Source organism: Erinaceus europaeus, chromosome 7, assembly GCF_950295315.1.
Source record: "Erinaceus europaeus chromosome 7, mEriEur2.1, whole genome shotgun sequence".
Lineage (NCBI taxonomy): Eukaryota > Metazoa > Chordata > Mammalia > Eulipotyphla > Erinaceidae > Erinaceus > Erinaceus europaeus.
This window is the reverse complement of record NC_080168.1, coordinates 75,091,734-75,115,238: the sequence shown is the minus strand read 5'-3', so window position 1 is coordinate 75,115,238 and position 23,505 is coordinate 75,091,734. Positions and strand designations below refer to the sequence as shown.

The window sequence follows — 23,505 nt, the reverse complement described above, 5'->3', positions numbered from 1 at the left end:
GCTTGACATATTAAGAATCACCATTTATCCTGGGATTGTGACATTTCAGATTTTCTTTAGTGTTCAAACATCCCTTCTTTTAGGACATGACAATGAGTGCATATAGTTTTTATTCCAATGTCATGGAATCTACATATCTGGAAAGCAGTGCACTATAGGTACTGTGGATCCACTTGAAAAGAAAAAGTGGGAAATGGTGGAGATTTATCCTCCAAACCTAAACCTCCCATCTCTTTCTCTTGGGTACTTGGTGGAATTCTGAAGAGCATATTTGAAAGCCACTGATAAGATGGAGAGTGTATCAGAAAAGGAGCTGTGATTGGGAACAATTATACTGAAGTCTTCAAATCTTGCAACCCACTACTAATTATAGATAATGGAAACAGAAAAAATGGAGCTGTGAGACCTACATTCTAATTTTATCTCTATCATTAATTGGTGATGTGACTTTTTCTAATCACTTCATTTCTCTGGGCATCTAACATCATCAAGAATTCTTTTTTTTTAAATTAGTGATTTAATAATGATTGACAAGATTGTGTGATAAGAGGGATACAATTTCATAAAATTCCCATCACCCGAGTTCCATATCTCTTCCCCTCCATTTCCCTATTCTTTATCGGTCTAGGAGTATGGGCCAAAGATCTTTATGGGGAGCAGAAGATGGAAGGTTCTGGCTTCTGTAATTGCTTCTCTGCTGGACATGGGCATTGACAAGTCACATCATCGAAATTTTTCTTGCTTAAGGATATATGTCTATATTTGAAATAAAGGAATGATTAAAATGGATCGTGAGTTATTTCCATCATTATGAATAATTCATTGATTATACAATATTTATATGATGCAATTAATATGGTTTTTGTTGTTGTTAAGCCTAGAAAACAAAAAACTCATTAAGCCAATACCAGCTTACCCAGAGTGGTATTTAATTTAAGTTAATTACTATTCCGTAGTAATCTAGATCTCTACAGTTTTGTAGTGAAAATATTTAATTATCTGAATCAACTGAATGTGAGACTCATTTATTTTACAATTTTCTGCATTTTAAATGAAGGTTTCCGTCCTTAATAACTAAATTTTGGGCCAGGCAGTGGTTCACCCAGTTAACTGCACTTATCACCATGCAGAAGGACCTAGGTTTGAGCCCCAGCTCCCCACCCCAGGGGGGCACACTTCATGAGCAGTGAAGTAGGTCTGCAGGTGTCTGTCTATCCCTCTCCCTTTATATATCCCCCTCTCCTCTCAGTTTCTCTTTGTCCTATCAAATAAAAATTGAAAGAAAGACAAAAAAATGACCAAAATGGTCACTAGGAGCAAGTGCTGGCAATGAGCCGGAGCGATAATCATGGTGACAAGAGAGAGAGAGAGAGAGAGAGAGAGAGAGAGAGAGAGAGAGAGAGAGAGAGAGGAGAACTAGATCTATATGCGACTGAGAGGCATATACCAGTAAGCATCCTTGATTTGCACAGTCCTGCTCAATTGCTCATACAAATTGTATGGTCAAAAGTCAAATTTTGCCTTATTGTTTCATACACCTCCACATGGAAGAGTGAGCCAAAGCTTGCTCTTCTGAGGTTTGTCTGGGAAGTAGATATATATTCTTATTCATCCCTGTGTTAAGGAAAATTGTTTCCTGCAAATATATGTGAATTATAACATTACTAGACGTCAACACATAAGTGTTAAGTCGAGTTAACATAGAGTTAAAGAGTTAAACCTCCTTCCTACTTGCCACTTTTTCATTCTTTCCTTTCCTTATACCCTTCCTTGCTTTCTTGCCCTCTCTTCTCTTTTGTTGAATTGGATGAATATTATAGTTTGAATATATCAGTTAGGGTTACAGACAGGGGTTAAAGTTTGATTTTGGTTTATATCTTTTTGCTTTTATCTGGTAGGGAGTAGTGGACATGAGAAGGCTGGATGGACCTTGGGTCATGGGGAGCCATGTTCTTCCTCTCTTATCTGGACTGAGGTGACTAGTATTGACCTGTGCACTGTAGTTGCCTTTACATCTTTGTCTTTGTTGTCTCTTGGTCTAGCCTGACAGCATTAAGGTTACTTAAGGACAGGAATCTTCTGTAAGTACATGCCCTACACTAGTCAGTGCACTATTGTTTGGAGAGTAGAGGATGAATGAGTGGAATGATGGTTGAATGGAGGTCTACATTCCCCTCTACTTTGGGCAGCCCAGGCACAGAGCCAGGGCAGATAGGCTAATTTTAGACAAGTCATCTAGTTAGTTACAGATATATTTGCCATCAAATTCTGTTTTTAAAAACATTATCTGGTAAGCATGATTACAGACATACAGCTCATCACTCTTTTTTGTTTGTCTCATTAGATTTTATGTCCATATAAATATTTCCTCTTCCTGTCCAGTTCAATTGAACTCCATCAGCCTCTCTGTCCCTCTGCAGTTGGCATGGATATTTCTACTATACTTCCTCTGCTTAGTGGCAAAACCAAAGTCATATAGCAACCTCCATACTCAGTATTCCTTTCTCTTATGCTCTACATCATCCGCTGAATGCAATCAAGTGTTTGACTCTTGTTCTATTATTACCAAGGATTTCAGCATTTTAACTCAAGGGTCTAAGTCTTTAATCTACATCTTAGTAGCATTACACAAATTATTCTTCTGGATTTTTTGTACTATCATCTATTAAAATTGATATTATCAGACATACCTCACAGAGTTGTAAAAATTTAATAAGGTTGTTAAAGTCAGTCTAATAAGATTGTCTGATTAGTGTAATGATTACTGTAGAAGATATACTAATATAATATATTTATTACTAATTTATTACTGATATATATTAGTAATATGTATATATTTATTAATAATGATTACTAATAGAAGGTATTTATCCATAAGTATCCATAATGCTGTCAGGTTATACCAACAGACAACACACTCCAATGTAAAGACAACTGTAGTGCACAGGCCAATATTAACCACCTCAGTTGAGAGAATGGAGGACCATAGCTTCCTATGACCCCATAGAATAATGTTCCTCCTTTTATCTTACCTGGCATGATTATATGTGAGGGATGATGATGGATTCTTTCTGTGGTACAATTGGGCTCAGTCTTTATATTTCAACTCTCCCAAGTAATAATGCTTTTTGAAAACGATCTTCTATTTGAACTTTCAGAGGATGATACTAAAACCCTCTGCAGATAATAAGGGAAAAAATGTAGATTTCTGAATTAGAGAAAGTCACTCTAGCTTAATTTTGATTAAAGTTTTCCAGTACTATACTAATATATTATACTGTGTCTATGAGAATATAGTAGTCTAGGATTACTAGACTAGATATTTGAAACTAAATCTCTAAAGGCTGTGACTCTTGGGTTTGTGCACTTAACTGTGGCTGAAGATTACCTTTGCCAAGGCATGAAGCACTGGCTTGCTATATAGTTGTGCCCTTCACCTTTAACTGTGATGTATTTTAATTGCTCCTCCTCAGAGTCTGAGTCACTAAAGCAGCTGAACATTTGGGTTTCATCTCTGGTTACTCTAGCAAACTTTGCTTTTGCCATATTACTTATCTTTTTTTTTTTAATTCAGTACAAACGTGCTTGGCTGAAAAGCCTAGAGCAGCTTTAAACAATCTAGCAGCTTCCTTAGTTTTATGGGGAAAAATCCTGCTGGATTGATTTTCAATAAAAAGCCAGTGCATGTGACAGTGGGTACTAGGGGAGGTACCACCATAGTTCTGTACATCTGACACCCTGCCCTTTTCAGTTGAGACAGGCTGTAGCCTCTGCTTATCCCTGCATGGCTTATCACAAAGCACTGAGTGATGGATAAGCAATGCACATGCATCTCTCAAAAGTTAATATAAACAACTCAGGGATACTACCATTGAAGTATGTTCCTGCAAGGGTTTCTAGGGAAGGGTCTCCAGGACATGCATTTCATCCATTTTGTAAAAGTTAGTGAAAAGATGGGCATTGTCTAGGCTGCTGTGGTGATGAATCTAGATTACTCAGTCAGTAGAACAGTTAATCAGAATGCACTGTCATATTTCTAGTTTGTCTTTTATCAGTATTTCAGTTATTTGATGAGAAGTCTAAAGAACATTTACTTTGGTTAAGTGCTCTGTTAAAATACTGGAACGGTGAGATGCATGAAGTTCAGGCTCGTTCAGAAAGTTCTTAGCTCAGTAGAAAACAAACACATCTGTGGATGCTCAAGTAGCAGTAGTATAAATCTAGAGATGCCTGCATGCCATTGGAGGCCTGGGTTCAAGTCCTTAGTCAATGTCATGGTTGTGGGCAGCATAGGCAGTTTGTACAGAAGATGTAGGTGTTGAGTATAAGGGTGGGTGTGGTATAAGTCAGAGACATTCATGTTGAATATAAAGTTTCTCAGACTTTCTTTGCATGGTTTTGCCTTTTCTTGCTGACTTTTCCTCTAAGACACCTGCTCTGTGACTGGGATATTCTGGTTTTTGCTTTTCCAGGCCTATTTCTCTGGCTGACAGCCATCCTCTTTGTCCACACTTCCCACCAGGTGCTATGAGGACATTGGAATGAATTTATGCTAATCTCAGAGATATTAAGAGATCGACCCTGAAAAGTTTGTGAAAAAGCCTTATAGGTGTTGGGAAGCTAGAGGTAAGTTAAAATTTTGTTTTATCACTAGACCATCTGTTTGTTCCCTACTAGTAAGGGAATATGTTTTTTGAAAATTATCATTCCATTAATGCTATAGGCTGATGGGTCAGACCTATAGGTGGATGGTAAGATTGAGGGAAGCACCCATGTTTGGTAATATTATCAGACTGAATGTGTTGCACATAATCTGAGTATGAAAAAACATGCTTCCTACATAGTTCTTCTTGGAGGAAATTTTTAGCACAAAGATTCCTAACTGAGAGAAGTCTCATAATTACTTGTATGCTTGGAAGCAGCACTCAGGTTTAAGTTCTCCACCTATGCTCTCTTTAGTCATGCATCTGGACTTGTCCCATGGAGTCTATTCTGAAGGAAATGCATTGCTTTCTTTGACCTCTGGCAAGAACTTTATCATATTCAGCCAGAGCAGTGTGCACTCTTCCTGAACTTTGGTCAAAGACATTGTCTGGGCTTTATTTCATAAAATGTGGGTTTCATAGAACTGCCTGTTTTATATGAAAGTTGTAAGAATTTGAGAACTTGTAAGTATTTTTCTTAACTCTAGGCTAAAAGCTTTATAAACATATTTCTACCATAAAATGTAATTGTGAGGTACACTGTAGCTGTTCTTATCTGAAACACATTATTTATTTCTGTGGTAATCTGAGCTTTCCATCACTGAATACACATAATAGTTTTAGCGTGTTTTCAGCTTAGCCTATTGTTTAGAGGGGAAAATTAATATGGTTTATTCCTACTAATCACAAATTCTGTTTTTGTATTGCTTTAATACACTTTCCTTGGTGGTAGAGAAAAGTCTAAATCTCTTGTAAAGAGAAAATGTCAGTGAATCTGTTTAGTATGAACACAATCTCAAGAATTTAGTAAACTGAACAAGATGGGGAAGCAAATGTTCTGTACTTGGGGTTGCTTCACTTGTTTGAGGAATCTAATTACAACTGGGGTGGCTTTCTAGACTTGTAAGACATTTTTACCCTAAGACTGTAGATTTTTGCAATTATCTAAAATTTTGACTTACTAAGCCAGTGAGAGACAAATTATATAAAACCAAGGCTAGAATTTTCTAGAAACAGGAGCCAAAAAACCAAAGTACTACAGCTTCCACCACTGCTCCCTGTGTTGTTATGAGAAAGAATTTTGTTTTTCCCAGATGGCTACTGTGGTCATTGCAGAACAGGGAAACTTGATCCTTCAGTAGCCAAGAGAGCAAAGCTCTCAAAATTTCTTCTTGCTTCTGCCAGTTGGAGAGGAAAAGGCTAAATTCACAAGCCAAACTTCACTTCCCCATCTGCTTATACATTTATAGAGCTGCAACAGACATATCTTGATGTGTACCACTCCCTTTGTGCAACAGGAATGTGCCTTAAAGTCTGTGTGAAATGTTTACATTCACTTGGGTTCATAAGGATTTCCCACAGACTTAACCTTAGGAGTATTTTCTCTGAAATTTGGATTGATTGGCAGTGGCTTTAATTTTCTGTCCTTCAGATTTTCTGTCTAGAAATTAATGATATATAAATGAACATAAGGGTGTAGAAATCTTTGGTAAATTCTATTATGAAGTGAATAACCATCCTTGCTTTGTATGCAACCACTTCTTTATACCACTAACATTTTGCTCCCTACAAGATAAACTGGGACAGGAAATGCAAAAGGCTTCACATCTGCCCTTAGGGGTTTGTAGTCTCCTACAGAAGACAGGAGTCCATCTCTAGGGCTAATGTGATGAGCTCACTAATGGACAGGGCCTTGGGAGTGAAGAGGCAGGAATGTAACTCATCCTTGGCATGTAGGAGAAGCTTACAGCTTTTGTTACATGAGGAGAAATTAGCCATGTGAAGAGAGGAGGGGTATGTAGGGCATGATAGCAGAGGGATCATAGCTTGTTAAAGCTTAAGGAATTTGGAGCAGTGAATACTTTGGAATATATTTAAGCTATTCCATATAGTTAAAATCAAAGGTTCCTGTAACATTTCTTTTCTTTTCTTTCTTTTTTTTTTCTGAAAAGGAAACATTGACAAAACCATAGGATAAGAGGGGTAAAAGTTCGCATAATTCCCACCACCAGTACTCTGTATCCCATCACCTCCCCTGATAGCTTTCCTATTCTTTAACCCTCTGCGAGTATGGACCCAAGGTCATTGTGGATGCAGAAGGCTGAAGGTCTGGCTTCTTGCTAAACATGGGCATTGGCACGTCAATCTATACTCCCGGCCTGTCTCTCTCTTTCCCTAGTGGGGAAGGGTTATGGGGAAATGGAGCTCCAAGGCACACTGGTGGGGTTGTCTTTCCAGGGAAGACTGGTTGCATCCTGCTAGCATCTGGAACCCAGTGGCTGCAAAGAGAATTAACATACAAAGCCAAATCAATTGTTGAACAATCATGGACCTAAAGGCTAGAATAGTGCAGATGAAGTGTGTGTGTGTGGGGGGGGGTCCTCCGTTTTGTAGGTAGCTAGTAGGCGTATTTTATTTATATTCCAAAGGGCCTGTGGCTATACTAGTTGTTTTTTGTTTGTTTGTTTATTTGTTTGTTTTTCCTTCCCCTGAGCCTGAAATCTGATATGCATGTGGATCCAAGTTATTGTCTGGGGAAATGATGTCATGGTTGAAAAAAGGACCAGAAAGCTGGATCAGGGAAGAAAGTAGCTTCCTAATATGGGAAAGGTGTATAAATATTGTTGACTGTAAACCCCACCGATTTGATGTGATCTGGGGCCCATATGCAGCTTAGGAGCCTATGTGACCTCTGCATCCCTGTAGATCTGTGTCGGGTTGCGTCGCAGGTAAAAGGGAAGAGACCAGAGCGGAGTGGGAACACAAATTTTTATTCATGCAGGCACCCCAGAAATGAGCGAGAGCAGGGTGGTTTAGGACACATGGAGGCAGCAAAATGGCCACCTCCCACTATGCCTAACAGCCCTTCTCTGGGTCGCCAAAGAGAAGAGAAAAACAAGAGAGAGAAAGGTAGACAGGAGGGCTTTTATGGGAGAAATTCCGGAAGTGGCAAGTCAGGATAGGATTGGCTAGAAAAGGGGATGGAGAAAGCAAGGCACTCTGGGAAGGTAGAAAGCTTTCTTAGCAATTGTTGCTAGGGTTTCAGCTCTTGCGGGAATGGGCAATACCCTGAGGGGGCAACGTGGTGGATATCTGTAAATAAAACTTGCATGGAAATACAATGTTTTGTGGGCCCTGCCAATATTCTATCACATCTGCACAATATCCCAACAGATCTGAGCTCACATTCTGTGGTCATGAGTAAGAACATTCTAAGCTGCCCCAATATCAGAACCTGTCTTTCTCAGGTGTATCATAGGGTATGTTGTCCAGCCTCCCTTTGGAGGATGGAACATTCTCTACCGTTGTTGATCCAAGTTGAGGGCAAGGTCCTATGGGGGCCCACAAAAGGATCTATTTTGTTGTTCCTGATAGAAATGACCAGTAACAATGGAGAGAGGGATTTATTTGAATTCTAGGCCCATCAAGTCTGTTTGGGAATCTCAGGACTTCCTGATTAGGGCCCAGCTGGTGGAATGGCCTGATAGTGACTAAAGAGTCATCGTTAAAGTATGCCAGTCTCTTGCCCTTATTCAGCTTTTGCAGTCCTTGCTTTGATAAGGGTAGCTTTGGAGTAAGTGAGAGAACTATATGTAATAGGAAGTAGGTGAGGAAGCTATCTAAATCTAAGTGGACACTATTTCATTATGAACTTGATACTGACTCACTAAAGACTATTGTGTATTTTTGCTTCAGGTATATATTTTGCCCTAATTTATGGATACATGTGAACATATGCTCTATCTAAGGGGACCTGGCCTATATCTAGGTTTTGGGACTTTGTTAGGAAGTGAACCTCCTGGAATGGAATTAGAGAATACCATGAAAGGAAAGGTCTCAGCTGAGTGAAATATACAGGGGAGTTAGTTATTGAAACAACTTATCACTAGCTTCATCCTCAAAGACTATTAATCTATAAGTCTTGTCTGGGATCAAGGAATATGCATTTAAAAAAGTCTCCTAATTATTTTGATGAAAATGATCCCCAGATACTTTTGAGACATTGCCTTAGCCTCTGCCCTTTTGAGGCATGTGACCCAAAAGGAGTAGAAAGGTTTATGTTCAGGTCCAAGCATCAAGTCAGCTCTGAGCATGTATTTCTGTGTCTGGGGTTAACTGCACTACACTGATGTGAAGATGAAAGTCATCAGTGAATCAACTCACTACTTGGTAGAAAAGATAACAAGGTTATTTTTGGACTTGGGGTGAGAACTTGTTGAAGTTGGACCTCTGAACATTGTTCTCTGTAGAAACCATCCATCTCTTCTATCCCATTTTGATTGCCCACTCAGCTAATCTTCCAGTGTTCAAAGGACATAGGTAAAGGAAATTATTGCTTTATAAGATAAGCAATTCCATAATTAGATAATTCTTGTTGTAAGAAATCTCTAGAGATCAAGCCATAATGAGTCTTCTGGCAGATATCACTGTGTACTTGAGACTATTAAGTATGGAAGGGTTAATTGGAACAGACTGAATTGAGTGAAGCCAGAACCCAGAACTTGGGTGTAGAGAGTGCAGAGGTGGCTTTATTAGGGTTGACTAGGCATCATGCATCATTCCCTCCCAGCTGTTTAAAACTCAGTACTTCCTAAAGCCAAGAATCATTTGGCTATATTTACAAGTCATATGCTGGAATGAAAAGAGAAGATAAAAAAGGTGAGACATTTTATGATTGATTAACACATATATATATGCTGCTTTATATAATAATTCTATAATGCATTCTGAAATGCATTTGCTTCTGTTTTAAGAATTTAGCAGCTGTCTATAAGTTACTCTGGCATAAATTATTGTGATGAGGCAAGACATTTAAGAGTATAAAATGAAAAACTTCTCATTTGGAAATTTAGAATATATATTTAACTAGTTTGAATAGTATTTTGTTATACTTTAATTTTAATAGAATCCAACAAGAAGTAGAGCAGAAATACAAAATTGCCTCTGTCTCTGGAGGTGAATATGAAGAAGGCATTACTGCCCTACTTAACCCACTTGGATAAAAGCTAATTACTGCTTTCTTTTTTTTACTGCCTGTTCAAAGAAGAACAGGTGCTCAAACATCTAAAAATGTGTTTGAATGTAAACAGTGCATTCCATAGTTAAGAAATTTTGGTGCTGCTAATCATTTATATAGTAAAATATGGCATTAAGATCCTTCTTGTTCTTTGAAAACCATCATTCTTTAAACTATGTGATCAATAGCTAAGGAGAAATGAGCTTGTCACTTTTCTCTTTTTATTTATTGATCTTAAATATAGTTATTACATATGGGATTTTTTTTTAAATTTAGTACAATAACTCTTGTGAAGGAAATGTAAGCCAGAGATAGTTATAAAGCCTGAGGTATCATTTCAAAAGTCCTCTCAGCTCACTTTGGCAGAACATACAGTAAAATGGAATGATACAGAGAAGACTAGCAGAAGCTCAATACAAGAAGAAAGTACCAATTCATATAGCCTAACTTCATGTTTTTGAAAACAATGAAGTGTTTTTCCTTTCTTTCTTTCTTTCTCTTTCTTTCTTTCTTCTTTCCTTACTTCCTTTTTTTCTTTTTTTTTTTTCCTTTTTTTTTTTTTTTGATGCCAGCATTTCATTGGGACTTCCAACTTGACCTATTCTACTATCCTTAGTGGACTCTTTCCTCTTCCCCTTTCTTTTTGCTTTTTGAGAAAGAGAAATTCTTTATTTTTTTTCTTTTGTCCCCACTGCTCCACCACTTATGAAGATTTTCCTTTGCATGGTGCTCCCATATAGTGGTTGGACTTTACCCAGTGTTCTCATACATGGTAAAGTGTGTACACTATGAGGTGAGCTATTTGCTGGCACTGAAGTATCTTCAAAATGCAAGGCTTCCCCAGTGTTTCTTGTGGAATAGATCATTTTTTGCATTTATAGTCAGTTTATGTAGTTGCTAGTAGATGTTTGTGTAAAGAATAGTTGTGTAGTAATTATATTAATACCTCATGTTAGCCTGCCAAGAATTTGTTAAAACAATAGATGATCAGAAAAAAGGAATCACAGGGAAATAATTCATCTTAGAAAAACAGGAATAATCCCATTCTGTGTTGGTGTCTCCATTATTCTTGCCTCCTCCCTCCATTTTTCTGGGCACTAGCTCCTCCTTCTCTGAGCTTAGTTCTGATGTTTCACATCTTGCTCTTCTTATGTCATTTAGTTTTGATGTTCCCTCTGGCCCCCAATTTCATTTTTTTAAGTACTATTTATCCTTAAGGTCTTCGGATAAATATCATTTTTTGTTACAAATCCTTTGTGATATTTTTATTCTCCAGCACCAAGTATGCTGCTCTTTCTTTATTCTAGCACTTAGCACAGTTTATGATTATTATGTCTTTCATGATGAGTACCTTTGAAAAAAACAACTTCATGATGGCACTGAATTAATTTTGTTTATTACTGTGTCTCTGGAAATGTTCACAATATTTAAAACATCATAGGTACTTAAGAACTTGAAAAATACTAGAAAAGTAAGTAAATGGATAGATGGATACATGAACTGGATGCTTGCATGGATAGAAGCATGGATGTAGGGTGAATGGAACAGTCCAGTGTTCTGTGGAGTGCAGCTACTGGCCTCAGGAAGTAGGATTTATTTTGGTTATCACCAGCACTTCACTATTCCAGGTAGAATTGTGTGTGTGTGTGTGTGTGTGTGTACATGTATAGAGAGAGAAGGAGATGGGAGAGAGACACAGAGACAGAAAGAAAGGGAAAAACACCATAGCAGAAGAGCTCCCTCCAGTGCAGTGGGGGACTTGCTCAAAGTTGAGTCATGTGCATGGCAAAGCCAAGTGCACCATCAAGATCAATTATTTTGCTGACCCTCATGGGGTAGGGTTGTACTAGCAGCTTGAGATAGGAAATTTGGACTTCTTAGTTTTTCAGTCATAAGTAAGGGCTGACCAATTTTTTTTTTGTCTTCCATGAGAAAATGGAAGTGATAGGCAGCAACTCAAATATTAAAGCTAGGGCTGGGCTGTAGCACACTGATTTAAGTGTCCATAGTGCAAAGTGCAAGAACCAGTACAAGGATCCCGGTTCAAGCTCCCAGCTCCCCACCTGCAGAGGGATCACTTCACCTACTGAAGCTGGTCAGCAGATTCGTAGTCTAGGCATAGAGCCTTAGTGATAACCCTGGAGGAAAAAAAAAATGAAAGCTGATAGTATCATTTTTCCCTCCGTGGTCAAAACTGGTGTAAAAAACCACATTGGCTTGGGAAGCTGTCTAAATGTACTTCTAACATTTAAATATATATTTAAAGCATTTCTCTTTCTTTTTAAAACTTTATTTTATTATTTTAATGAGAAAGTGTAGATACAGAGGGAAAGATACTGAGATAGATAGATAGATAGATAGATAGATAGATAGATAGATAGATAGATAGGGACCAGAATACTGCTCAGTTCTGGTTTATTGTAGGGCTGGGGATTAAATCTGGGACCTCAGAGATTTAGGCTTGAAAAGCTTCTGCATAACCATTATGCTGTCTCCCCAGCTCACATTTAAATATTTTAAATGGTTTTTTCTATTATGCAGTATGTTTTGCCTCTCTAGGCTGCTGCTGGCAAGTCTCTCAGTGAATTATACACTCAGTGGCAAAGTGTTCCAAATATTTTGGTAAATGTTGGAGCTGTGTGCTTTGGCAAATCACGTGACGTTTTTATGTCAGTATGTTGCTTTTTTATTGCATTTTGTTCTGTTATCATTACGTATTTATTGCCAGTTTTTTGTTCTTCGAATGGAATGTTTGAATTTTTGGATAAAAATATGCAAAATGATACAAAAATTTTAAAAAGTATTGCATAATGAGGAGTATATATAGCTTAGTTGGAAGGAAAGAAAAACAACTGTACTGTAAACCATTAACTTACCATTAAAACGTATTTCAGACCCATGAAAAAAATGAATGAAGTTTGTAGACTTCATGACTGAGGGAGAAGTTTGATGTGACCGTAATGATTTATACCTAAATAGCCATTTGTAAAACTCCAATATAATAATGAAAAGCTCCAATCTTATCTTAGAAAACCATCAATCAACAATATATCTCTATTATATAGTCATAGTAGACACAGTTATAGACACATACATACATTCCCAAGTTTTACATTACAGTGTTGGCATGGTCCCCTATGGGAAAGAAACTCTGGTTGGATTTCTGAGAATGAACCTACAAGATTATTATCATTTGAAATAGCAGCTTCTGGTGACAGTTCTTCCCTTGCAAGAAAATGAAATGATGCAGACCAGTGAGCTGACATTTCCCATAGCACTGTAAAGGAATGAATAAGAAATCAGATAAGTGGCATATTGCTCTCCACTATATTAGGGGGATTTTTGAATTTTTTGACAATTTTTTTCACCCAGATGAACCTCTTGACTTAAATAAGCTCTAAATGAAAGGTCTTATGTGGTATGTTGTTTTGTTTGAGGCTTTTTCCTTTTAAAGACTCCAAAGAAACCCAAGTCATCTGATATGTTTACTCTGAAGTAAACCATCCTCTGGATTTCAGCCCTAATGAAGCAATGAGTCAAGGTAAATATAACTGCATAGAAGCTGCCATGTGTATAATAGTCACAAACTAAGCACTTCAACTGTAATTACTACTTGAAAATACATTAGCATACAAACACCAGAAGTGTTCCTAAGGCAAATCTCAATAAAAATTAAAGCTGTTTTATATTGAAGGAGGCTCGTCTTGTCCAAGGCACTTTAAAAGACCTTCATAAAAAAGAAAATCACTTAGAAATGTGTTTTGAAAAACAGACACAGTAGATATACAGCCTGTAAAAGCCTCTGCAAATACCCCAGAATTCTTTCTTACTGAACTGTAGCACTAGAGGACTCTTTGAGGACTTAAATATGTAGTAGACAAGTGCACCAAGTTGAAACTTCAGAGGCATTTGAGAATATAAAATCTATCCTTAAACTTGTCTAGATTAGCATAAAACCAGTGTGAGCATCACTGACTGTTCTTGTTTTTCTGTGTGTCTTTATTAATAAAAGCAGCAGCGACAGTACTAACAATAGTATTCATTATTTCTGTATGTCAGTTTTGTCAAACATTTATATATAACAACCCATCTAATTCTCACAACAGCCATTTAAGTTTTATACAACTATCTCCCAATTTCCAATCTTAATAAAATAAGATTAAATAACTGGTCACTACTTCAGGATATAGAATCATAAAGTATAGAGAAAGTTTTAACACAGGAGGCAATTTGTGTCCAGATTGTATTTTCTAAACAGCTGCATGATTCTATCACCTTTAAGTGAGCCTAACTATATAGCCCAGAACTAGGATTCAAAATGCAGGGAATAAATGATATATTCAAAACTCTTTGAAACTGATTCCAACAGAGGATTCCATTATGTGAAATAACATGCTAACTACCATCTTAGAATGTTTTTGAATTTTCAGTGAACTTTTTCTAACACTTGCCTTATTGCTCTGTTCAACAAAATTTATAGTGGTTATTCAATGAGAAAAAAAAATCACAGAATATTTGTTATACATCAGCAAACCCATCTAGAAGATAAGATATAGTGGTAAATAAGGAAACATTTTTAATCCCATCAAAATTATCTTCAAAGGATTGCATACTGTTAGTGATAATGAATGAATGAAGGTTTCAGAAATAGCAGGTAGGACTGCAAAATCTTGCCTTTTCTTGGCCCTAGAAAACTTGTGAATGCTACACAACTTGATCTATAGGTTTTTCAAGCTATGATTTTTCTAATTATACACTATTTTTGTTTAATATTGATTCACAAAATTATAAGATAAAAGGGGTATAATGCCACACAATTCCTCCAGAGTTCTGTGTCCCTATCCACTCTATTACAGTCATACTCCCAAGGTCATAGATATGGGTCAACTTTATGTCTGTCACTATCTATATCTATATTTCCCCACCACTTTTTCTACAGTACTACCTTCACTTCTTTTCTAAGTAATATCTATTACTACTTCCAAGTATCCTTCCTTCTTCCTCTTCTCTCTCAGGTAAGAGAAACAGTGACTGACTTCCTCTGTTGTTTTCCAGATTCACCTACCTTTCAGTGATGGTATAAAAACAAAATTCCTCTGGTGGTGGGAATTGTGCAAAGTTGTACCCCTCTTATCCTATGATTTTGTCAATGTTTCCTTTTTATAAGTAAAAAATAAAAAAAAAAATCCTGGTGACAAACAGTTTGGGTCCTGGTGGAATTGGGGTTTAGAACATGCTAGTCATCTTGCCCTGTCACTTAACCCTCTGAAAGTATATGAACCACAATTATTTTCAGGGTACAGAAGTTGAGAGTTCTGGGTCCATACTTCCAGAGGGTTAAAGAATAGGAAAGCTATCAGGGGAGAGATAGGATACAGAGTTCAGGTGGTGGGAATTGTATGAAGTTGTACCCCTCTTATCCTATGGTTTTGTCAATGTTTCCTGTTAGCGAGCATAAATCAAACCACCATCCACTGTAAGGAAGCAAAGATGTTTATTGACGAATTGCAATCCGGGCCGAGATGGTGACTGGTGTTAGTCTACCAAGCTCGACCCCGAACAGGGCTCAAACCATACAATTTATAGGAATTCAGACTACACTCAGGGAGGGGGAGCACATCACCTTATCAACCTACATCCAATAACAGACTATAGCAAACACAAGATCCAATCATTTCAAACTTAGCAAAAGCATGATCCATTCAAAGCAAAGCGCGGGCTAGTTTCAAATATAGTAAGATCACACAACCAATAGAATTCAACCAGGCACATCCTCCTGCCATCGGCTATGACCACCCATCCGGTAGGCAGCACACCACAAAGTCTGTTCAAAGGTCCTGATAAGGCTTGTCCCCAGGTAGGGTCCTTCGAACAATGGGTGGCCTTCACTGATTAGGTCCTGCTTATTCAAGGGGGAAGGGGCAAGGAATTTTCCACCTCATACTACAAGCAACTCATACTAAAAGTACTTAACAAACAACTGCATAAAAAGGGAATTTCAAGGCTACTGCCTTTTACATTTCCTTTTTATAAATAAAAAAAAATAAAAAAAGAAATAATTTTAAATTTATTGGCCAGCTATATAGATAATACAGAAAGTTCCTCTGCACTATTCTCTCAGCTTCCCGGAATGGTTCCTGTGCTACCATGTTTTCCTAGCCAAGTTGCACTTATGAAAATTAAAACATTAATATCAACATAATGCAACTCTGTACTTTATTTGAGCTTTACCAGTTTTTTCCGCTGTCATTTTCTGTTCTGAGAGCCAGTCTAAGAGATCACAAGGGCCATGTCCTCTCGGTCTACTGCAGTCTGTGATATTTCACAGATTTTCCTTGTCTTCCATAATTTTGACTGTTTTTAAGAGCTCTAGTCAGATATTTTTGAACTATTGTCAGTCATCTGTGAGATTTTGACATTGTTAGTAGGGTTTTGGATTGTAGAAAACAGCAGCACCGAAGTGAAGCACTGCTCTTATGCTATCCAAGGTATCATGATATCAGCATGACTTTTACCTGTGATAAAAACCTTGATTACCTCATTCAGGTAGTATCTCCCAGGCTTCTGCCTCGTAGCTGTTGTCTTCTCTTTTCATGTTAAATTCTTTTTAAGCAAGTACCTAAATATAATACCTACTTAAAGGGAGAAAAATCGACCCCATCTCTGATAGAGAAGCCTATCAGACATATGTTTAAACTACCAGAATAAGTAATATATTTATTAGGGGGTTTGCTGTTTAAGGCTATTTAGTTCAATTCAGTCAGGGAGACTTGCCACTTTTCTCCATTTGTTTATCCAATGATGTATATCATTATGGGATCGTGGATATTAATTTTATTCCTAGAGTTATATTTCTTAATTATATTGTTTTCTTTTAAAATTAATTTTAAAATGCAACATTTTGATGCAACAAGAATTGATGGCGGGGAGTCGGGCTGTAGCTCAGCGGGTTAAGTGCAGGTGGCACAAAGCACAAGGACTGGCATAAGGATCCTGGTTTGAGCCCTGGCTCCCCACCTGCAGGGGAGTCTCTTCACAGGCGGTGAAGCAGGTCTGCAGGTGTCTATCTTTCTCTCCCCCTCTCTGTCTTCCCCTCCTCTCTCCATTTCTCTCTGTCCTATCCAACAACGACGACATCAATAACTACAACAATAAAACAACAAGGGCAACAAAAGGGAATAAATAAATAAATAAATATAAATTAAAAATTAAAAAAATTTAAATTTAAAAAAAAGAATTTATGGCAGGTGACTTGCTAGAGCAACTAGTGTTGTAACATTAGTATAAGATACTTAATTTTTTTTTTCCTTTTGTGAGCTTATTTTACAGTGGAGACTTATCCTATGTCTGAGGTGTATTGTGTAAAGATCTTCTCCCACATTGGAGGGTGTTTTTCTCTTTGGGTGGTGGCACCCTTTGCTGTGCAGAAGCTTTTCAGTTTGATGTAGTCCTATTGGTTTATTTTTTTTGCTTCTGTTTTCTTGGCTGTTGGATTTGAATCCTTGAAGGTTTTTCTTTTTTTTTTTTTTTTTTGAAGCATAGGTTGTAAAGTGTCCTTCCAATGTTTGCTTCTATGTATTTGATAGTTTCTGGCCTAATATCTATGTCCTTGATGCTCTTAGAGGTGACTTTTGTGCTTGGTGACATGTGATGATTCAATTTCATCTGCCTGTTTCAATCCAATTTTCCCAACACCATTTTGTCACTTAATGGTTTGGGTCTCTGTGTCAAAAATTAGTTTACCATAGAGGTGGGGGCCTATTTCTGGATCCTCTGTTTTATTTTACTGGGTTATTTTTCTGTTTTGGTTCCAGTACCAGGTAGTTTGATTATAGTACTACTATAATATAGCTTGAGTTCTGGTAATGTAATGTCCCTAGTTTTATTCCTTTTTCTCAAGATTGCTTTGGCAATCATAGGTTTTTTTGGTTTTTTTTTTTTTTTGGTTTTAGATAAATTTTGTAACTTTTGTTCTGTTCCTTTGAAGAAATTTGTTGGTACTTTGATGGGAAATGCATTGAGTGTGTGTGTGTGTGTGTGTGTGTGTGTGTGTGTGTGTGTGTGTGTGTGTGTGTGTGTGTGTATGTATCTCGTCTGGGTAAGATGGTAAGTTTGACAATATTAATTCTTCTGGTTCATGGTCATGGTATGTCTTTCCATTTCTTTCTGTCTGTATCTATTTCTTTTGTTTCTTATATTGTTACAGATTACATCCTTGGGAGCTCTTTCACTTCAGCTACCATGCCTTTTAATATATTGCAGTTTAATTTTTAATATGATCATTTTTCAAGATAAATTAGTAAGGACTAGATGAGCTCATCTATAGTTAACAAATATGTAAAAAGTAAATAAAAGGAGGCCCAGAGAGACAAATACAATTTAGTCAAGTGAAGTGGGGAAAAGGGGACTTAAGTTCAGTAATTGTTATCACTGGGTATGAGAATTAGCAGGAGACTAAGCAAGTCATTTTAGATGAAATCAACATATTTCTTGTTAAGCAAGGTAAATATACTAAAACTGATACAAGTAGAAATAGAAAATAGGAATAATTCAATAATTCTATTCTTATTTATTTGTTAAATAAGTTGAGCTTATAGTTAAAAGTTTTGCAACAAAAATAAACTCCTGATCTAGATTATTTTACTCTTCAGTTCCTTCAAGCATTTAAAAAAGAGTAATAATCTTAGAGTTAAAAAATTTAGAAATTTCACATTTTCTGTGATCTGCACAGTTTTTATAAATAAACTATAGAATTACACATTAATATTCCACATAATTATAAACACAGACATATTGAACTGACATTAGGAGTATAATGCAAGGGTATATTAAAAAGTGGGACATGTAAACAATTAACTTTAGTTCAGGTATAGCAGTATGCTTTAACATTAAAAAGAAAAAAATCAGTTCACATGTTGATTTAAATAGACCCAGAAACAGCATTTGATAAATTCAGAATTAATTATGAGGGAAAAAATTCCCAACAAAACTAGAAATAAAAGAAGTTGTACTCAATCTGGCAGTGAATGTCTATTAAAAAACCTACAAATAGCAATTAGACAATGAATTTGTTTTTCCAAATCAGGAAGACATGAATATTCACTCTCAGTAATTTTATTTAACATTATATTAGAGGTTTTTTAACTGGTGTGGTTGTATTAGCCATCAAAAGAATTTTTAAAAACTTACAAATTGCAAAGGAAGTGATTCTAAAAATGGCTCTATTTGCAATTCGCATGAATGTGTATATAGAAATTCCTGAGGAATCTAAAAAGATTTAAATTTGTCAAACATCTGTTGAATTTGGCAATATCCCAGGATACAAGGTCAATATAAAATATCAACTATATTTCTAGCAGCCAGCGAGCTCTCTCAGCATGTGGAGAGTTGTCCTCACATGCCTGGGGCCCTAGGTTTGATTCTGAGTACTATGAGTGCCAGAATGAAGCATACAGTGGTCTCCTCTCTATCTCAGTAAATAAATACATACATAAATCTTTTTAAAGAACCATATTTCTACATACTGCGAAAAATAGAAAATGAAATTAAGAAATACTATTTAGATAGTAGCCAAGTAATTATAATAATTATATATCTAAAGAAAGAATTATAAGACAAATGCACTGAAATTTATAAAGTATTTCTAATAAAAATTAAAGACCTAAATGGGGATATATAATATTTTCTAGAATAAAAGAAACAGTATGATGAAGATACTTGTTTTTCTCAAAATATCATAAAAGGTAAATATTATGGTTGCAAATGTTTTCTCCCAGTAATTAACAAATTACTCCTAAAATTCATATAATACAGGATTTAGATGAGTCAAAACATTTTCACTCCTATGTTCTTGTGTCAAAACATTTTTGAAAACAGAAAGATAATGCTGAGGAAAACTTACTCCCCAGTTTCAAGGTTTAATATGAAAGCACTAGTAATTATAAAAAAATATTAGAAAAAGGCACATAAATCAGAAGATAATATAATCAGCAAACAGCCAATTATACAATTAATTTTCAGTACATGCATCACTCCAATGCCATTTAATGAGATAAAGGAGTGTCTCATGAACAAATAGTGCTGGATCAGCACATTAATGTATCAAAATGGCATTAAATTAATGCTAACTTCCAACAAAAATTCAGGATACATCACACACACACACACACACACACACACACACACACACACATCACTTCTACATAAAACAGAAAGACATAGGAGGAGAATGTCTTAGAATGATAGTAAATATTTATTAAGTTACCTAGAGTACTAATATTATAGCAAAAAAAAGAGTCAGTCATCCTCACTAAAATTTTAAGTTTGGCTTATTCAGAGACACTGTTAATAGAGAAACCAGTATCTGCAAAATAATTTGAGACATATATATCAAAAGAATTGATACCAAAAATGTAAAGATTCTTTACAACTCAGTTAAATGAGGTGACTTCTCCAGTGCACAATTTTCTTGAACAGAACCTTCCACAAAAATAAAGTAATTGAACTAAACAGCTGAAGATGTATAATGACATCATTGCACGAGGGAAATGTGCATTTAACTACCATTTCATTACCACTAGAGTAAGGAAAAGTAAAAAGTATTGATGAGGGGCTAGGCAGTAGCAAGTACGTTGGTTTGAGCCCCCACTCCTATCTGTGGTGGGGAGTAAGCTTCTTCACAAGCAGTGAAACGGGTCTGCAGTTGTTTTTTGTTTGATTGTTTGTTTGTTTTTGTTTCTTTCATTTCTGTATTGGTTTACAGGCAACAGTAAAATACAGTAATACATGTGTAATATTTCTTAGTTTTCCACATAACAATTCAATCCCCACTAGGTCCTCGTCTGCCATCATGTTCCAGCCTCCCCAACATCCAGAGTCTTTTACTTTGGAGCAATACACATACTCCAGTCCAAATTCTGTTTTTCCCCAGGAGAGGAATTGTACAGGGTTATAGGGTAGGTCCACTTCCAGTCTTCTGAGAGTTCACCAGATTGTCCTCCAGAGGGGTTGGACCAATTGATATTCCCACCAGCAGTGCAGGAGCGTTCCTTTGTCCCCACAACCTCCCCAGAATTTGTTGCTGCTACCTTTTTCTGATGTATAGCATTCTCACAGGAGTGAATTGGTATCTCATTGTTGTCTTTATTTGCATTTCTCTGACCATCAGTGACTTGGACCTTTTTTTTTTTTCATGTTTGTTAGCCTTTTGGATTTTTTCTGTGGTGAATATTCTGTTTATATCCTTTCCTCATTTTCAGCTGATGAATGAGACTCACCAACATTACAGAAGATAATCTGCTGTACTCAAGCCTACTGATCTAAAAGCCATCCTTATGGTACTATCCAGATTAGTATTCAAACATCTAAGTCATTGCCTTTCCAAATTGACACATGAAACTCATCATTTTAGTTAGGAATCTGAGCATGACTTGGAGAAATCAGAGACTTCAGTTCAAATATCTCACAAGACTTCTGCCAAAGTGTTGGTCTAGCTGAGGTAGAACCTGTTGTCACTCTGCTCACTTGGGTCAGCATCAGTTTCCAAGCTCATGAAGTGGTTGTTGAGAGGATTCAACTCATCACACATTGATGAACTGAGGGTTTTCAATTCTTTCTTGGTTACTGACTAGAAATTTACCTCATTTCCTTGCCAAAAGGATATCTCCACACGGCATTTTACAGCATGGCAGTTGGGGTCATCAGTCTTAGTGTTTAGAGATGTTACTAGTGCTTTTGTCATATTCTATTTATCATCAGTCACTAGGCCCAGCCTGTACTCCAGGGACAACAAAGGAAAGGGACTCTAGAAGAGTGTGAGTACTAGTATAAAGCATGAGAATTATAGAGAAATCCCTTCTAGTTCAAAATATTTCAACTCAAGGAGTAAGGCAGAAGTATAGTGGGTTAAGTGCACGTGGCACAAAGCACAAGGACTGGCATGAGGATCCCGGTTCGAGGCCCCCGCTCCCCACCTGCAGGGGAGTCGCTTCACAAGCTGTGAAGCGTTACTGCAGGTGTCTCTCTTTCTCTCCCCCTCTGTCTTCCCCTCCTCTCTCAATTTCTCTCTGTCCTATCCAACAACAATGACATCAATAACAACAACAACTACAACAATAAAACAAGGGCAACGAAAGGAAATAAATACTTAAAATATTTCATCTCATCAGCAAGAAGTTAGAGCTGAATCAAGTATTGTTATGACCTAGTATCACCTAGTGTTCCAGGTGGGTGGAGACATAGCAGGACCTGTTAAGTGGTATAGATATGATTCACCTTCTAAAAATTTTAATTAATTCTATGATAAGACCTTTTCTCTGCTGATTTCAATTCAGGACTTGTAGGAAATTATGAAATTCAGTATAATATAACAAGTAGACCATTGGGATTTCACCCAAAGATTTGGGTCAAAAATCTGTTTTAACATCGGAAAAGATAGTAAGAATATTCTTGGTGATGAATTTAGTTTTGATCTTTTGAGGCATCCCTCATAGGCTCTTGAGTTTTGTTAACACAATTAGAATCGAATTAAAATTATTTTTCTTGGACCAGTGAGTATACCCCATAGGATTGCTATGTCACTAAAAGAAGCATCAGTTCTATAGTGTTTTTCCCACTTTCTCTGTCTCTGTCTCTGTTTGAAATTGTGCATATGTAAAGTTCTTGAATTCATCTACACCCAAAATTATTTTTCTTTATTTTCTTCCTTCTATTTTAATTCTGAGGAGCAGTTGACACTTTTTGTTGGCTGTTATTGTCTTCACTTATTTCTCCATCCTCTGCCTATCCTTTGGTCATTCAATGATCTGTCTCTATATCCATTCTTTTTTTTTTAAGTATTTTATTTATTTTATTTTTGAGGGAGATGGACACAAGAGTAACACCAGAGCACTGCTAAGCTCTGGCTTATGGTGGTGCAGGGGATTGAACCTGGGAATTCAGAGCCTCAAGTATGACAGTCTCTTTGCATAACCACTATGCTATCTACCCCGCCCTAGTATCCATTCATTTTTTAATTCAGATTTTTATTTATTACAACTATATACCATTCAGAAAACATGCCAGATATTTTGACTGTTTTCTGAATGGTTTTTTTTTTAAAAAAAAAAAAAAAAAGGAATACTAGGCAGAAGTTTAAAATGTGATGTTGTGAGTCAAATGAATGGAAAGAAAATTGATAAGATTTCAGATTCAGGGGCCAGGTAGTAGCACACCTGGCTAAGAGCACAAGGACTCAGGTTTAAGCCTCTGGTCCCCACCTGCAGGATGAAAGCTTCAGGAGTGGTTAAGTAGGGCAGCAGGTGTCTCTCTGTCTCTCTTCCTCTCTATCTGCCCCTCCTATCTCAACTTTTCTCTGTCTCTATCAAACAATAAGTAAATAAAAATATATTTTTAAAAAGATATCAGTTTCAGTGGTAGTGATAAAGAAGGATGAGAAGGAAAAGATGAGACCTCACTTTTTGCAGCTTCATCTTTCTTTTTAATTTATTTTTTATTTATAAAAAGGAAACTGACGAAAGCATAGGATAAGAGAAGTACAACGCCACACAATTCCTACCACCAGAACTTCGTATCCCATCCCTCCCCTGATAGCTTTCCTATTCTTTATCCCTCTGGAAGTATGGGCCCAGGGTCATTATAGGGTGCAGAAGGTCCAAGGTTTGGCTTCTGTAATTGCTTCCCTGCTGGACATGGGTGTTGACAGGTCGATCCATATTCCCAGCCTCTCTCTTTCCCTAGTGGAGTGGGGCTCTGGGATAGCGGGGCTCCAGGACACATTGTTGGTGT

General features: G+C 36.8%; 1 protein-coding gene across 17 annotated transcripts in view; it reads left to right on the top strand.

Moving 5' to 3' along the window:
• The window catches only part of ENOX1 (ecto-NOX disulfide-thiol exchanger 1), a 772,227-nt gene that overhangs the window by 372,867 nt on the left and 375,855 nt on the right, over positions 1-23,505 (top strand). For 15 of the 17 annotated variants that reach the window (XM_060194781.1, XM_060194780.1, XM_060194786.1 and 12 more), the window contains one exon: positions 4,523-4,626. The exons of 1 other annotated variant lie outside the window; for it this stretch is intronic. The gene's annotated coding sequence lies outside the window, so the exon portion shown is untranslated. Of the gene's footprint in view, positions 1-4,472; positions 4,627-23,505 lie in introns of all 17 variants that reach the window. One more of the 17 variants, XM_060194774.1, reaches the window with a different exon arrangement.